Below are 16,790 nucleotides of genomic sequence, written 5' to 3'. Positions count from 1 at the left end.
CAATTACGAGGCAAAAATCACATGGTGGGTTGGCACGCTTTTTGCCGACGATCTCGACGATCTCTGGGTTGCTTCTCTTGAGAATGTCAAGCAAAATGTGGTCTTGATTGAGTAGGTGATGATCTCACACTTTTAATCTCTTTCTCAAAATGCAACGCACACGATAACCTTCAACTGCTGGAGACACTGGAGATGTTTGCCAGGATGACTGATTTGTTAGAAAAGATTGCGTTGTGTACAATTTTTCTTGATCATTTTTATTATTATATACATTTTTCCGAGGTGGGGCACTTTTCTCGCGCGCATTTAGCATTCTTGATCAAGAGAGTTCAGAACGCGAGGGAAGTAGGGAAGGCAAGTGGAAGATGATTCAAGAAATGTGTGCAAGAAGAAAAGTTGGTGGCTGTCTTGTGGTCCATTGAATCAATATCACAAAAAACCTCTTGCAAGTTTTTCGAGGTGAATGGAGATTTAAAAAAAAAGCACCAAAGAGAGAAGTTAGTGGAAGAAATCGTTGGAAGGAGATTGGAGAGCAAGAGAGAGAGAAAATTTTGTTCCGAAAGCAGCGAATATACCCGCGCGCGGACTTTTGTGCCACCCAACAATTTGAGGTGAGCTCAGACATTCAAGAAAACATACGAGTTAGTATAGGTCTCGATCGCGATGTGGTTGCGTGCTAAAAGTTACTTTTCACCACGGCAGCCAGCAATTGCAATGTGAAGAAAAATCCATCATAAGTGAGAGAGAATTCTGCAAAAGGTATCCAATTTGATCAAGTCTACAATCGCGATCCTTGGTATCAGGAAAAATACAAAAAGAAAAACTGTGCATCTATTCCCTGTTCTTAGGATTACGGCATCAACAGTAAAAAAAAAGTGAAGAAAAGGGCATTGATCAGTGGTTGGAGAAAGAAAAGAAGAAAAGATCACACTGAGTGAATGAGAAAGATTTTTATCAATTCAATGTGATCTTTTGTAGAGAATTATTAAAAAAAAATTGTGATCTTGACTCATATGTGCAAAAAGGCTAATTCTTCAGAGTCTATTTCACCACTGATGTGAATTTAAACTTCAATAATTATCATTTTCATACTTCTATATGCTAATCAGCACCTTGTGAATGTGTTTTTTCTTTCACTTTACCTCTCTCATCTCTTCGATGTGTTGCAATTATATTTCCCTCCACTTCTCCGGGATGCATGCATGTGTTTAAAAAGAAAACAAGAAAAAAAATAATAATAATAAACAGTGCTTGTGGCAAAGTGTGAAAGAGTATAAAATAAATTCTTTCACTCACAAATCATTCTCAGGTGATTTTTTTTGTGAGTGATCTGTGAGGAGAATCACCCCAAAAAAAGACAAGGATGGGAAAATATTGAAAGTGATCTTGTGCAATTGCTCACGGAATCATCTCAAAAGAGAGACACATTTGGTAAAGACGTTGGTGCAAGAATAGAGGTGAGAAACATCACGTAATACCATGATCGTCAGACACTTAAAAAAGTCCATTTTTAATTAAGAAAAAAACGCTATACATTAGCAGCAATGTTTTGCTATATACTTGTTTTTCCAATTCTATTTTTTAAGTGCATATAATAAGAGTGAATCACTATGAATGACTACGATAGATCGTAGAGCATCAATAAACTTATCCATAATAAATTTGGTATTGCGCTGTACACGAGCTTTTACGTGATAAGAAAAAATAATTATGTCTTTTCTATCATTGTAAAAGAAATATTTACGCTATAACACCACTATTCGTAAGCTTCAAAGGCTATAAAACAGAGGTGTGCAAGAACCGTTGAAACCGAATAAACGTCAAAATAAGTTTGTTCTGGTAGCGTTTGGACCATTGACGTACATGTTTCATTTGACGTTTATTCGGTTTCAACGGTTCTTGCGCGCCTCTGCTATAAGAACAAGGATATATATATACGTTTAAAAAAAATGTCAGAAAAGATGCCGATTCAACTCATTTACAGCTGGAGTTTGATTCTCCAATAGTGTCTTGGCTAAAAGGTAATAAGAATTCTATTTGCGCAAAAAATCGTTAAGTTTCAGAAAATTAAAATTCTATTTCGAATTTTCAAACTGAATTTTCGCATAAGATTTGGAAAATTTATAAAATATCACAGTCAAGGTGGAAGAATTAAGGGAAAGCTTTCTGGGGTGACATGATAACTTTTTTTTCGATAGTATCGACTGTCGATTCTGAAAAGTTTAATCAATAACTGTACATTTTGTAGCTAATACAAATGTTTATCAACAGTCACATTCTATTAAGAAATTGCCTGACAATACGATAAAAGTCAACATTCACTTAATCTAACAGATACGGATTTATCGATACTATCGATTCGATAGTACCAAAAGGTTTATCATTCCATCCCAGGTTTTGCACATAATCTGGCTTAGAACATTTCGTATTTTTCCCATGTCCTTTAATGCATTTGATTTATTTATTTTAGAAAATGTGTTACTTAAGACTGACACAGACTCCTCTAATTAATGATTATTAGGGGAATTATAATTGATCAATGAATAAAATCAAGATTAATACACAAACACTTCAAAATTCGAACATGAACTATTTCAGCCACTAACGGACGAAACGAGGTGTAAAAATGTCTTTTCTTTGGCTTTACAAACCGATCTTCGATTTATTTTAAACTCGTAGCTGTGAATGATGCAATTAATTACTGATTCCGAATGCTCATAGCCAGAATTTGCACAGTAAAATGACATTCGAAGATCGGTTTCGAAAGCCAAAGTGGCTTCGTTCGGTAATAATCTTTCGAAGAGACAAAGTTACTCCAAAGCGAAGCCAAACCTATTCGAAAATTTACCGAAAACCTTAAGAATTAGTTCACATTCTTGCCGTTTTAGCGCTAACTGTTATGCCATTTAGAATTTCGGTAATCCTGATACTTCAATCGTCAACAACGGTGTGTAAATATTTTTGTGATACTTCCGAATGGCAGAACCTTTGAGTTGCAGTTTTTTTTCTTTTTTTTTGTTTTATTATTATTATATTATTATTATATATATATATGACTGCTTTTGAGCTAGTGCTCTTGAAAGCATATTTCAGAAATACAGAGTTTAAAGAATTTCATATTTGAGTAGTAGCGGCCACCGCCGTCTTAGTGTTGGTGACCAACCTCCAGAGTGAAAACGGTGGAAAACTCCTTCTCAGGTTGTATGAGCCATCTGCGTCATCAAAAAGGAATTTACAAAAGAGTTTCATTAAGATAAATGTCCTTTTCATGAATTTGCTAACTTATGTAACTCGTCGGTTTTTAAATGTTCGAACTTCCAACGGGTATAATATGCCTCCGAATCGGTACAGAAAAAACCTCAACTGGAGAGTGCTCTCAAATCGGAAAGGTTATTACTGAATGTGAGGATTAAAGCATTTTTCTCGTTTAATACACATGTGACTCAAATATTTCCTTTTCGAATTTCGAAATATCTCGAGCGTCAACGTGTGTCTGTCTTCTGTAGGGAACATCAAGGCAACGAAGCTCATATTCCCATTCCATTATAATTCCACTCATAATCTCTGAGTAAGGGCCTTGACAGACATGAGGATTAGCCGAGAGACGACTTAGCGTAATTATATTAGAAATAATGGTCAAACTATATCCATCATTTTTCACTAAGTCGTTTCTCAGCTTAAGTCGTAAGTGTGTTTAGGGCATAACTCTCCTAATAGCTTCTTAGGTGAAGTCGGTAAAACTTGCATTGAATTGACATCAAATTTGTAAAATTCTACAGTAGATTCTCTCAAATTCGGGCATTTGGGACCGAAATGTCACCCGAATTAGAGAGAAATTCGGGCATCAAATTGTTTGAAATGCAACGATTTTTTGTTCTTCTGCATACTAATATTAAGCTTACATATTCATATTTATGGTAAATTTCATGAAACCCTCTTTATAATGCAAAATCACATCATAACTAAGACGAAACATGTCAAATTTGAGCATATTATCTTCATTCGAAAACTTAAAAAATGTCATTAAACTTTTTTCGAATTTAACTGTCGCTCGAATTAAAATGTAGCTCAATCTTAAAAGAGCCGAATTAGCGAGAGTATACTGTATCAAGAAATACGTTGATAAATTCAGTATCTCACCTGTAGGGGAATTCCGTAACTATATGACAATGTCGTGTGATAAAATTTTGTGGTAAATTTGGGACCAGTAGGGGAATTCTGTAATTTTCGTGGCATTGCCACGCGTGAGTTCGAAACCTGACAATGCCATTCGAGCTTTTTTTGTCATATCATATGAGTTCGAAAATGCAATTCATTGAATTTTTAATGAAATCCCTTGATGATTTTATGAAAATACGGTACGTCTTGGTTGATTTGTTTAACAACATACATTGTCATTTTAATTGCCAGAAATCTCAAATATGTGACAATGTCACGTGAGCTGAAATGACAATGCCACGGCTACAGAATCGCGTTTTCGAAAAAGTTCTCCTGAGACTCAAACCCATTTTGTCATATGGCATTGCCCGAGCGTTGCAGAATTCCCCTCCTCGACAGCATTAAGGCCCAGGAACCATCGAATGGCTATTGCAAAAAACTCTATAAAAGCTTCTTGTAATTGATGTAAATTTGATTTTCAATTAATTTTTTAGAATTTACCACATAAAAAATTTTTGAATTAGTCATATGACATTGTCATACTGTTACAGTATTTCCCTACAGGAAATACTTTGGGATCATGTTTGAATATGAATACTTTCTGAATTAGCGAAAAATCTGGATGTCCTAGAAGGTTTTTTTAGGCCGCTAGCCCTAGCAGAGAAGTTTGAACTTTGACATTGAAAAGTTTAATAAAGGAATTAATTATTATCAGTGATAGAGCATTGTGATAAAAGTGTGTTATATAAGACGAGCAAAAACCGCAAGTCCATATTTTCAATCGTTTGACCTCTACATCGGTCATACTTGCTGAAAATGGGGAAAATTGATAATCGTTATTGGAATTCGGAATATTCCTTGAAATAGAAAAACTTTATTGGTCTCTCTATGTGATGGAAGGTAAAGAAGTAACTCATCAACTCAAAAGATCACCCGAAAGGTGTACAAGAATAATCTTATACCGTTTAGTGTGAGAGAAAGAAGTCTCACCTCTTTGGAAATGTGGCCAGTGTAAGAGTGGTTGGGTGAAAAGAACAAACCAGAAGTTGACATCACAAGATGTGTGAGCAATATTTACAAAATTAACCAAGACTGAGGGGTCATGGTATATAGAATGAAAAATAACAAAAATATATAAGGAGGAAGAATCGAAGAGTCGCAAAGACCATCAAAAAGTAACGCATGAAACAAGAGATAAAAGTTGTTAAATTGTTAAGATATTCTGTTGTGGTTGGGTTGGGAGTTTCTGTATGGATTTTTTCTTACCATAACAGGTTCTCAATCTCTTCCTACCCAAGAGCCCATCTTCCAATTCCCAGCCCAAAAGACTTGTGGTATGGATCTTCTGCAAAAGACGAATGAAGAAGAGATTGAGAAAATTCCTCAAGAGGAAAATTTTCAATGGGTTTTTGCACCAGAGAACTTTTTCAATATTATGATCATGAAATGATCACAACATGATCATAAAATGAAGATCATCCATGAGATCATTCATGAAAAAGCCACACTATAAAATTTCAATCCATGTGAATGTTTTGCTAAATAATCTTCTCTCTGTTTTGTGTATGTGTTGTTGTTTGAAATTCCAAACATTTTGCCACAAGAAATTCTCGCGAGATCGTAACGTATATGAAAGATGCAAGAAGAGAGATCGAAAAAGATCCAGAACTAGTCAATTGATTGAACATCTCTCTATGACATACTTTTCACATCACTTCTTTTTCTTCAATTTCCACCATGAAGTGTTTGTTTCAGGCACAGTCAAATGCCGTTGTTTGCAATTATCTGGACTTCTTCTGCTTATTCCCTCAATGTGATCAACCTTCTTGAGATGTTTTGGCACCTACTTTTCAATTATCACACAAACCGTTTTTAAGCGTAAACTTTTCAATAAAGCCCAAACGCACAAAAGGTGCTGAATAGGTACACTCGTGAAAATATTTATGCTTTCATCAAATTACTTTTATTGGCTTAGCTCACGTGATCGATTTTGAAAGATCACAGAAGATCGCGCAGCAAAGCTTAAATCCTTGACATTTTACAAATGATCGAGAAATTGCAATAATTTGAAGAAAAAAAAATTAATAATCTACCGGTAATAGTTTAACATATTTTTTGCATCTAATTATGGAGACTCGTATTTTCTACTTTGCTTAATAAGAATTTTAATTAAGCGCAGAAGGAAAGATCACACGCCTGATGATGATTTTATTAAATAATAAATCTATCAATTAAATTAATGTGTGTGGCTGTCTGTTCTTTATACTGCATTGAAATCTCTTTTTCTCCATCTCAAGATCTCAAGAACTTTCAAATTAGTGATCGTGATTATGAGAAAAGTCTGAGAAGATACTTAATGGCATCTTTGAACCTGCTATGTATAGCTTTTCTCAAGTATGATTGACAGTACTTTCATAACACTGCAATTAGGTCAGTTTTTGTTGATAGTTTGTGTTAATATTATTTGCGTTTATATCCTAATGAAATTAGCACAAAATTCAAGAATGATCCTATCCAAAAGAATAAGAAAAAAAAGGTTATGACCTAATCAAAAATGTATAACGGATTCGCAAAAATTTAACTCCAATATTTTATTTTAGCAGAAAAATAATTACTAATTTACCCATAATTTAAGAAAAAAATCTATTCTGAATTTTTGTGATTTCTCGTGATATTTAAAGATTGCATGATTTTAAAATTCATTTATTTAAGCTGATTCAATAAAAAAGCATTGCTGTATGAATAAAAGAAAAAAAAATGGAAAATATAGTACTTTCAAATAGCCTTGTTGTCTCTAGTTTTTCGTAAAAAGTCGTGTTTTTTTTATAAAAATCGAACAGTAAATTTTATTTTATTTCTATAATGAAATTAAAGAAATGCTACATTTTCGAAGAAATGAATTTGTTTATGTTTTTTTACGAAGGTATATAAAAAGGGACATTTTTATATCAAATTTTAGATAGTCACAATTGGTTTATTCAAAAACTTAACATTTAATAAACATAACATAAATTATTTAGAAATTTATTTGATTGGAAAATTTATTCGCATTTCCTACTGATCCATTATCCGTTTTGAAATACTTGAAATTAGATCGAAACTTCAAGTCCGTAAAGTGAATTCAATTTTTGGTCAAATATATTGGTCAAGAAATATTTTTTTACAAGGTCTTGCACTTTTTTTTATTTTGATAATATCATCAATAAACGTTTAAAAGTAACAAATGGGGGTGTAAACTGTGTAAAATGTCTTGCAATACTTTTCAAAATTTTGAAATATAAAGAATTATTTATTCAGTTATTAAATTTGCAAACAAAAAATTTGAAGAGTTGCAAATTTTTTTTTATTATTATAGTTCGGAACTTTTGGATTTATAAAAATGTGTATAATTTTTTAATGATGTCTTTATGTTTTGTTATTTATAAATCAAATGATAAGTTAAGGAAATATCTTTGCAGATATTGTAAATATTCCACAATAACTCCGAACAATTCTTAAATTTTCAAGGATCACCTTTATCAAACAATGTTTTATTGATTTAATTGTTTATTGATTAACCAGCTGTGAAGTGATAAGCCTTCTAATATGTTGGCTCGGTTGGCACTCACTTCTACCCAATAGTTAAACATCCTGTAGGTACAGTAGACTCTCACAAATTCGGGCATTTGGGACCGAAATGTCACCCGAATTAGACAGAAATTCGGGCGATAAACTTTCTGAAATGCAACGATTTTTTGTTCATGTGCATATAGATATTGAGTTTACACACTCATATATAACGTGAATTGCATGAAAATCCCTCAATAATGCAAAATTACATCAAAACTAAGACAAACCATGCCAAATTTGAGCATATTTGTTTCATTTGATAATCATAATCAAACTTGAAAAATGACAACAAACTTTTTTCAAATGTAACCGCTGCCCGAATTAAAAAGTAGCCCGATCTTAAAAGAGCCGAATTTGCGAGAGTCTACTGTACCTCTTTTTAAAAGTTCAAATAATTCTGTTTAAGAGTTAAAATAACTCGTTTCAAGAGTTACAAGAATTCTGTTTTAGAGTTAAAATAACTCTTTTAAACCCCATGATGTATAGATTTTTCAATTTTATGTTTTTTTTTTTTAATTTTATCATTTTCTTTATTAATATTTACTTAACCTCAAGTTCCCTATGTTCCGAGTGAAATATCACGTGTGATGCAGACACATGTCTTCATGAAACACTGTTAGACATATTTCTAGTTGATGTTCCATATGAACTTTGTTGCACGAAAATCTTATTAACTGAAGTATATTCTTAAAACGAAAACACCTAAGCATATACTTCAGTCGAGATGACATTTTACATCGAAAAAGAGTAATAATTAAATCGATATCCGACGAATGAATTCAACTCACACGACGAGTTGTTTCAACTCTATTTACTTAAATTTACAATGAAAAAGGGTAACGATTACATCGATATTCTTCGAGTTTATTCAACTCAGTGATAGAGTTGTTTCAACTCTACAGTTTTTTTTCTTAGTGTTGGAGGAACGCTGAGGGTTCTGGAGAAACTTTTGGCGCCCAAGACACTCATTCACACGATTGCCTTTAAGGTTCCGCTCTTACAAATGCCTTGACGGATCTAACAAATAGTATTTGAATTTAACTTGATTTTATTAAATCTTTTCGTCGTTCTTTTTTTATAGTTTTTTACCCGGTTTTACACGGACAATAATCATTAAACTTGTAAAAAGTTTAGCTGTTTTAGTTTTAGTTTTAAGGAGTACTAGTCGAAACGCCGGAAGCAATCTTATTAACTGAAGTATATTCTTAAAACGAAAACACCTAAGCATATACTTCAGTCGAGATGACATTTTACATCGAAAAAGAGTAATAATTAAATCGATATCCGACGAATGAATTCAACTCACACGACGAGTTGTTTCAACTCTATTTACTTAAATTTACAATGAAAAAGGGTAACGATTACATCGATATTCTTCGAGTTTATTCAACTCAGTGATAGAGTTGTTTCAACTCTACAGTTTTTTTTCTTAGTGTTGGAGGAACGCTGAGGGTTCTGGAGAAACTTTTGGCGCCCAAGACACTCATTCACACGATTGCCTTTAAGGTTCCGCTCTTACAAATGCCTTGACGGATCTAACAAATAGTATTTGAATTTAACTTGATTTTATTAAATCTTTTCGTCGTTCTTTTTTTATAGTTTTTTACCCGGTTTTACACGGACAATAATCATTAAACTTGTAAAAAGTTTAGCTGTTTTAGTTTTAGTTTTAAGGAGTACTCGAAATCCAAAATCCAAAAAAAGTCCAAAATCCCGAACGCTAAAATCCCGAATGGGGTGAAGTCCCCAATAACGAAAATCCTGAAAAGTCCAAAATTCCGAACGTCAAAATCGTGAATTGGTCGAAATTCCGAATAGCCAAAATCCCGAAAAGCTAAAATCACAAAAATCAAAATCTCAAAAGCCAAAATCCCGAGAACCCAAAATCCCGAAAGTCAAAATCTAGAAATCCAAAATCCCAAAGACCGAAATTCCGAAAACCAAAATTTCGAAGGACAAAATCTCGAATTCTTAGAAGTGTCATAGCTACTCCAACGATTGCGCTCGCTCTTCCTAGAGGTAAAGGGAAATTTTCCGTGTTATGGGAAATTATTCCACACATTATCCTCCGTATAATTTTGTTCATTTCGGGATTTTGACCATTCTGGATTTTAGCTTTTGTAATTTTAGATTTTGAAATTTTGGCGTTCAGTTTTTTTTTGTTTTCAGGATTTCGCTTTCGTGACTTTGGCTTTGGGGATTTCGACTCATTTAGGATTTTGGCCGGTACCGGTTTTGAATCTGTAAAATGAAATATCTTTGTTCAAGTACATACATTGTTTTAATTAAAACAATAAAACATATTTAAAGACTTAAAATTCAAAACTTTTATTCGAATTGAGCAGATTGTTTCAAAAATATCCATAACATACCACAAATCAGTTTCCAAGCAATTTAAAAATTACAAACAAAATTTATAATTCTACTGTAAATTTTTCCAATTTTAGAATTTTTTTAATAAGTGTTTTCATGGAAAATAATAGTAGTTTATTTTAACTAGTCTAGAGTAAATAACGTAAATAAGTTAGAAAGTATTATTCTGTGAATAATATGAATAATCATCGGATCATCAATCTCTTAATGGATTTCTGTAATCATTAGTATATCGATCACCTGGTTTTTGAGACTGGAGAAAGATTTCCATCAATCTCGAATTTTGCTGATTTCATTCTACTTAAACTGTGTCACATTCACAATTTTAGAGAGGATGATTGTATCTTTTTTTTACTCCTTGACAATGACTCTGTAATTATTACCTTGAGTCTGTATATTTAAAAGAAGTCAATGGGCTGGATGCTTTAAAAAAAAAAGTTAATTGGAGAAAATTTTAGCTTGGTATTTTGTCTTTCGCGCACATTCCCAATTGAATGCGTCAAGAAATCATGCAGAAGAAGTAGACAAGAGTGAAATTAACTCAAAATGATAAAAAAAAACAGTCGCAAGATCCTGTTCATAATTGACATGGATGAAAATGCTGTTTGTGTGATCACTTAGAAATGCTGCGTTCCAAATGTCTTGAACAGAATCACGGGAAAATGTTTATAATATTATTTTGCGAATGGGGGAATTTTTCGTGCACCTCTGCAGAGATTGTGCAAATGCTTGAGTTTTATGTTGGTCCAGTGTGTGGATGTGGAGGGAAAAGTTGCATTTTATGATCTTGAAAAAGTCGCATGAATCCAAAAAGTGAATGCAATTGAACAAGATTGAGTGAGAGACTTTTAGTTGCAATTTAGTGAGATTTGAAAGGCATGATATCAGCAAATTCATGCTATTTTTGCCTCACTCGCTAAATACCTTTTAATCTCAGGTGTGGTGTGATTTTTTTTACTGTGTTTAATTTGAACATAAACAAATCACGACACTTTAACCTCCCTCTTGCTAATTTTATCATTTGGCAAGTGAGAGTGAATGATGGGGAAGATGAAAAAGTCTGCATAAAATCTGCAGAGTGTTAATTTCTACAATAATTCAGATTCTGTTGTTTATTGCTCGAACTTTACAGCAAAAACGTTAATATTAAGTTATATGGACATAACTCTAGCCACAAGTTTACTTGGGATGGAATGCCGTTAGTTTTCTTATTCCTTTCCCCCATTAGTACCTCATTAGATACAATATTCACTGCTACTGATCCAAAAATACAGGATCCTGGGAAGAAACATTCTACATGCCATCAAGGTGTGCATCTAGGTATGGGGCATTTAGGCCGTACACAATACGAGGTGTGAAAAGAAAGTAAATGAACTTAAGCTATAAATCTCTTTATTAATCTTATAAATCTTTTTATTAAAATGACAATTACGGGACCAACTTATTACTGATTTGGATGGATATTTATAACCGGAAAAGAAATTTCAATACATTTCCAAAAAAATCAAAATTTAAGCAAATCGGTTGAATAAAGAGCCCTCCAAAGTGTTTGAACTTTGACTTTCAACAATTCAAAATGATGAATTTTCTGGCGGTAGGTAGGCTACCTCTAAAACACATCAGGAAATAAAGGAAATCTATAGTGCCGTTTTCGAAATAAACAAAAAAAAAGGTTTTGGAGGGGATGGATGGGAGTTAGGGGAGAAAGAAAAAGACCGTCTAAGATAATGTCCATTTATAGAGGGTTACATTACACACTGGAAGTCGATACCTTTTACCGTTTTCCCAGTTTTCCCCTTATGGGGAACAAACTTAAGGTCAAGTAAAATAGTAATTTCTGAAAAAAATGATTCAATTATCGGTACTTAAAGGATTCATTACTGATGAAGACCGATGCAGCTGGGTTTCAAATTTCAATACTTTTCCGAAAAATCCAAGTTTAACCAAATCGGTTAAAATTTGAGCCCTCCGAAGTCATTGATCAATAATTTAAAATGGCGATTTTCCGGTCATACACTAAGAAAAACCCTAAAAAGTCAAAACAACTCTATGGCAGAGTTGAATTAACTCGAAGAATATCGATGTAATTCTTACTCTTTTTCGTTGTAAATTTTAGTAAATAGAGTTGAAGCAACTCTTCGTGTGAGTTGAATTAATTCGTTGGATATCGATGTAATTATTACTCTTTTTCGATGTAAAATTTCATCTCGACTGAAATATATGCTTAAGTGTTTTCGTTTTAAGAATATACTTCAGTCTAGAAGATTTTCGTGTGACAAAGTTCACATGGAACTTCAACTAGATGTATGATTAACAATGGTTCATGAAGTCATGTGCGTACATCATGCATGGTTATGAATTACCTGTTCAGAATTAATCTGCGTTAATACAAGCGTTCTGTGGCACTTCCCGTAAATATCTAAACTAGATACCTGTTTGTAAAGATAAAGAATAAATCCGGCGAAAAAGGATGCAGTTTCCTGATATCACTTCTTTATTTTAGAGAGAATAAATTACACTTTCTATTGCACAACTTTTAAGATTAAATAATAATTAAATTAAATAGATAACTAAATATGTTGAATTTCACTTTAATTGATTCTTCCACGAGGTTTTTGACAAGACTGACTGAATGATACTCTTTAGTACACAAAAAAATTATAGTTCTAAAAAATTACTTCGGAGGATTTCCCCCAGAGCGTATGGTGTTCTTCCCCAATGCATGATATTTCGCTCGGAACATAGGGAACATGAGGTCAAGAAAATATTATTAAAGAAAATGACAAAATAAAAAAGAAACATAAAATTACAAAACATATTCATTTTGGGATTTGAAAAAGTAATTTTTACTCTACAAAAGTGTTTTTTTAACTCTTGAAACGAGTTATTTTAACTCTTAACACGACTTATTTTCAGTCTTGCGCAGGGCTCTACTATGGAGGCCATCTATGGAAAATTTTTAAGCCGCTATCTCTTTTATTTTGGAATATTCAAATTTTCAATTTGTGACTTTTTGCCCCAGTCTCCCCTACACTAGAGATAATTATGTCCTTTTCTTTTTTATGTATTATTTATGTCATTTTATGTGTAATTTTATGTCTTAGGTAATGATTTAGTAAGAAATCCCGTGACGTTTTTTAAACGCAATAAATATTGTCGTATTAAAAAATGCTTGAATTTTATAAAATTTCTTTTAGTTTGTTATTTTTTTACTTCTTTCCCGATCCATTGCAGTTTTAAATCAATTTATTGATCACATCAAAATGTATCTTAAATTTAAAAAATAGATGTCGGATCGTTAACTTATCATTGAAAAATTACTTAAAACAAAAAAATACACTAGTTCGAGCATTATACGAAGTATGAGACACTTTGCTACCCTATTTTTGGATTCCCATTTAATCAACACTTGCTGATGGTTTTTAAAAAAAATGTAAAAGGCAGAAGTGTGTGTTTTTTGCACTGATCTCGATTGGTAATTTTTCAGGTGAAACTTTTTCGAAAGGTTAACAATGCAAGCGAAAATGATTAATTTTTTCTCGACCATATACGCATATCTGGGTATTCTGTTTTTTTCTTTAATTTTTATTTTCGTGTGGGTTTTCTGTCGAGGATATTTAGTTTGAATTGAAAAGAAATGAGTGATGAGGTTTATGAAATTTGTAAGTGTGATTCGGGCAAGTTAAAGAAAAAAAAACTAGCAAAACAGTGAAAAGAGTGAAAAGCAATAGAGAATAATTTTCACCTGCTTTGGCAGAAGAGTGTGTAGATGATTTAAAAAAAAAGCCGGAATCGGAAATCATCTCTGTTGGTTTTCGTCGAAGCAAGAAAAAAAAATCACTGAATATTCAATGAGCAAATGAAGATGATGGTTTGGTGTCTGATTTACTACAAGAAATACCTATTTTCATCTTCATATTATTGAGATATTCAAAACATTTCTGCCATGCACTCAAAATCATAACTCTTTTTCATGTTTCAAATCACTGCATCAACTTGTCAGGTAATTTTATAGAGGGCTTCCTGAGAGAAATGTGTGATGTCTATTGGAATTAATTGGATTTAAAATGTTACCAATATGTCTTAAAGACCTTCAGTGGGATTTTGGGAAATTCCTAATAATATTATTTATGAAAAATAGTTTCAATTTCTCCGTATTATTAATTTTTGTAATTATTATTGAATGATTTCTAATTTGTCTGGAGTAATGAAATTTACCCTGGATATATTATATAATTTTTTTTATAAGATGCACAATTCATAGAAACAGGATATATCACTCGATCAGTAATAAAATAATTTTCAGAAATAAGACAACTTGAGCCTAAATAGGATCTGTGATTCATTTAATGCCAATTTGGTTTAATGTGCGAATTCGAATGCATAGAATTATATAACAAGTTTAATTAATGTTATAAAAACACAAAATATACGTATTTTAGCTTTTTTGTCAGATGATAGTTTGAAGTGGTTGGTAATTGTAAAATATTTGATTTTGGTCAGTAACGAATTCCAAATTAACCAAAAAATAATGTATATGAAATACTTTATTAATAGAGGTTTAATTAATTTAATTTATTCAAGTTTCAAATCGAATATCTCCTTTTTAAAATTATCTATTGATCAAATTTCTCAAAATGCTTAAAATACTGCTCAATCTATCAAGATCTGGTAATAAATTCAGAGATTACCCCTCATATATGATGTAAGGACTAAGGTAAAGTGCCCTCAAGTGGACCGGTTCCTCAATTCGACCGGTAGAGTTATTTATTCAATTTATTTATATTTGCACTAATATTTGGCGTATGATCTAACATTAATAGGTCAATTATTCCATAAATAAATACGAATCAGTTACAATTTTATAGAAATGTGCCATCAAACATTCAAATATTGACCCACCGGTCGAGTTGAGGAACCGGTCGACTTGAGGGCACTTTACCTTATATCTCGCTCATTTAATACCAAAGGGACACAATTCAAAGCAATACTTTACCGGTAAAAATATAAGAGTCAAATTGATCCAACTGGTAAAAATAAAAGGATCGCCGAGGATCCTTTGAAAGTGTCTCTGTTTTTACGCTTATTTACCTCCGGCATTAACGAACAAAAACAGTGATAAGTCATCTTCGGTGTTCCCTCAGATAAGAGAAATATGATATCAGTAATAAGTTTGTGATAAAACGTAATCTAACGTGAGAAATTTGCATACAAAATTTCAAGAGACACTAGTGATCCTTACAAAGCAAAGGTTCAAATATGATCCATCCTTTTGAAAAGTATAGAATATAATCTAATTTGATCCTTTAATTTTTACCAGGGTTTACTTTGAGTGGAACATTATTTAAAATGTGTCATTTCTATTTCTAAAGAGAAAAACGATGAAAAATTGAACAAATAAATTACAGGATGCATAACCGAAAAAGAAAGATACTAATTCCACCTAAAGTCAACCTGTGGCCAGGATTGTGTCCCTGTAACTTCGAATGATAATACCAAAGCAATTCCTAACAGTCATACTTGCCTCTGATAGCGTGAAATTTTTTAAACAATAAATTTCTAAACTTTAGAAAGAGCCTGATGGACATTTAAAACTTTATTTTGAAAGTCTTGAGTAAGCCTATAATATTAAATAATAAAGCGAAAAATTATACAAAATCCAGCATAATAATGTATTATTGAAAGTGTTTGAATATCATCAGTTTAAAACAGTTTTTGTTTACAAAAGATTATGTCTTTTTTTAAATAATGCCTGAATATCTTTTTTTCTTTTTGGAGATGCAACGTCATATCGTACGACCTCTAATGTATAAAAAAAAACATTGAAAAACAAATAATATATTCTGAGAGAAGATTGATAGATTTTCAATTTAAGATTATGTTATGGGACAATCTCAAGAATCATTAAAGCAAGACTGCAGGAGTGACTTTTCCCCCAACTTTCGTAAGCTTTTCTTTAATTCTAGCTCTTAAGGATAGTGTTCACCAATCGGAGATGGTAGAACGAATTAGTAGTTCTACAATTAAAGAAAAGTTTACGAACATCAGGGAGCAGTGACTCCCGTAAGCTAAGGTCACCTGTATCTGCCGTACAAAGAGTTTCTGTAATTGAATAGTAAAAGTGAATAAGGGAACTGTACCAAATTTCGGACAGCTTGAAATATTGAACACTTTTTAAATTTGTCATTCAAAATGCAATAAATTTTTAGTTTGTCTACTTTTTGAGGTTATACAGTATCAAAGAAACAAAGTAGCCTCTACAAATGAGTTGCTGTGGAGAAAGGAGAAAAAGCCTTGAAATATAGTTTGGGAAGAACAAGAACTTCTAGAAATTTGATGTCCGATATTGCACACACAACAATATTTGTATTTTTATTTAATTGTATTTTTTTTCGATTTTTTCTATGAAAATACGGACAATGAACCATAAAATTCCAAGAGGAAGTAACAAAAAAAGTTAATTTGTTAAAAAAATGACGTTTAAAAAGTAACTTGTCCGGAATTTGGAACCATTCCACTACGCGGAAAAAATATTTTGTATAATTGTGAAATGCTTGAAATCGTAAAGTCCACTACGAAGTTCACAAAACATTGTATGTCTTTCACAAATACTGTTCGTAATATGATCAATTAATGAACATTTTTTGTTC

At 32.2% G+C, this 16,790-nt stretch overlaps 1 protein-coding gene across 1 annotated transcript in view; it reads left to right on the top strand.

The window, feature by feature from the left end:
* The first annotated feature begins 183 nt into the window (after nucleotides 1-183).
* The window catches only part of LOC129803200 (uncharacterized), a 48,513-nt gene continuing 31,906 nt past the window's right edge, over nucleotides 184-16,790 (top strand). Inside the window, exon 1 of the mRNA XM_055849613.1 lies at nucleotides 184-1,457. The gene's annotated coding sequence lies outside the window, so the exon portion shown is untranslated. The remainder of the gene's footprint in view (nucleotides 1,458-16,790) is intronic.

The sequence above is a fragment of the Phlebotomus papatasi genome, chromosome 2 (genome assembly GCF_024763615.1).
Source record: "Phlebotomus papatasi isolate M1 chromosome 2, Ppap_2.1, whole genome shotgun sequence".
Lineage (NCBI taxonomy): Eukaryota > Metazoa > Arthropoda > Insecta > Diptera > Psychodidae > Phlebotomus > Phlebotomus papatasi.
The sequence above is the reverse complement of the archived record's forward strand: the minus strand, read 5'-3'. Positions and strand labels throughout refer to the sequence as shown.